Source organism: Suricata suricatta, chromosome 11 (assembly GCF_006229205.1).
Source record: "Suricata suricatta isolate VVHF042 chromosome 11, meerkat_22Aug2017_6uvM2_HiC, whole genome shotgun sequence".
NCBI lineage: Eukaryota > Metazoa > Chordata > Mammalia > Carnivora > Herpestidae > Suricata > Suricata suricatta.
This window is the reverse complement of record NC_043710.1, coordinates 84,122,452-84,123,752: the sequence shown is the minus strand read 5'-3', so window position 1 is coordinate 84,123,752 and position 1,301 is coordinate 84,122,452.

Here is a 1,301-nt window from a genome sequence, read left to right as displayed (position 1 = left end):
CCTGTATGTATCCCTTGAGTAAATTCCTAGCAGTGCTATTCCTGGATCATAAAGTAGTTTTATTTTTAATTTTTTGAGGAACCTCCACACTGTTTTCCAGAGCGGCTGCACCAGTTTGCATTCCCATCACAGTGTAGGAGGATGCCTGCTTCTCCACACCCTCGCCAGCATCTATAGTTTCCTGCTTTGTTCATTTTAGCCACCCTAATTGGTGTGAGGTGGTATCTCAGTGTGGCTTTGATTTGTATTTCCCTGATGATGAGTGACGCTGAGCATTGTTTCATGTGTCTGTTGACCATCTGGATGTCTTCTTTGGAGAAGTGTCTGTTCATGTCTTCTGCCCATTTCTTCACTGAATTATTTGCTTTTCGGGTGTGGAGTTTGGTGAGCTCCTTATGAATTTTGGACATTAACTCTTTATCTGATATGTCATTTGCAACTATCTTTTCTCATTCTGTCAGTTGGCTTTTAGTTTTGTTAACTGTTTAGTTTGCAGTGCGGAAGCTTTCTATCAGGATGAGGTTCCAATAGTTCATTTTTGTTTTTGAATCCCTTGCCTTTGGGGATGTGTTGAGTAAGAAATTGCTGTCGCTAAGGTCAATGAAGTTGTTTCCTGCTTTCTGCTCTAGGGTTTTGATGGTTTCCTGTCTCACATTCAGGTTATTCATCCTTTTTGAGTCTATTTTTGTGTATGGTTAAAGAAAGTGGTCTAGTTTCATTCTTCTACATGTTGCTGTCTAGTTCTCCCAGAACCACCTGTTAAAGAGGCTGTCTTTTTTCCACTGGATACTTCTTCCTGCTTTGTCCAAGATTAGTTGGCCATACATTTGTGGGTCCAAATTCGGGTTCTCTATCCTACTCCATTGGTCTATGTATCTGTTTTTGTGCCAATACCATACTGTCTTGATGATGACAGTTTTGTAGCAGAGGCTAACATCTGGGATAGTGATGCCTCTCATTTTGGTTTTCTTCTTCAATATTACTTTGGTTATTCGGGGTCTTTTGTGATTCCATACAAATTTTAGGATTGTTTGTTCTAGCTTAGAGAAGAATGCTGCTGTATTTTTAATTGGGACTGTGTTGAATGTGTAGATTGCTTTGGTAGTATTGACATTTTAACAATATTTATTCTTCCAATCCATAGTTTGGAATATTTTTCCATTTCTTTGTATCTTCTTCAATTTCTTTCCTAAGTTTTGTATAGTTTTCAGCATACAGAGCTTTTTTACATCTTTGGTTAGGTTTATTCCAAGGTATTTTATGGTTTTTGGTACAACTGTGAATGAGACCAGTTTCTTGAT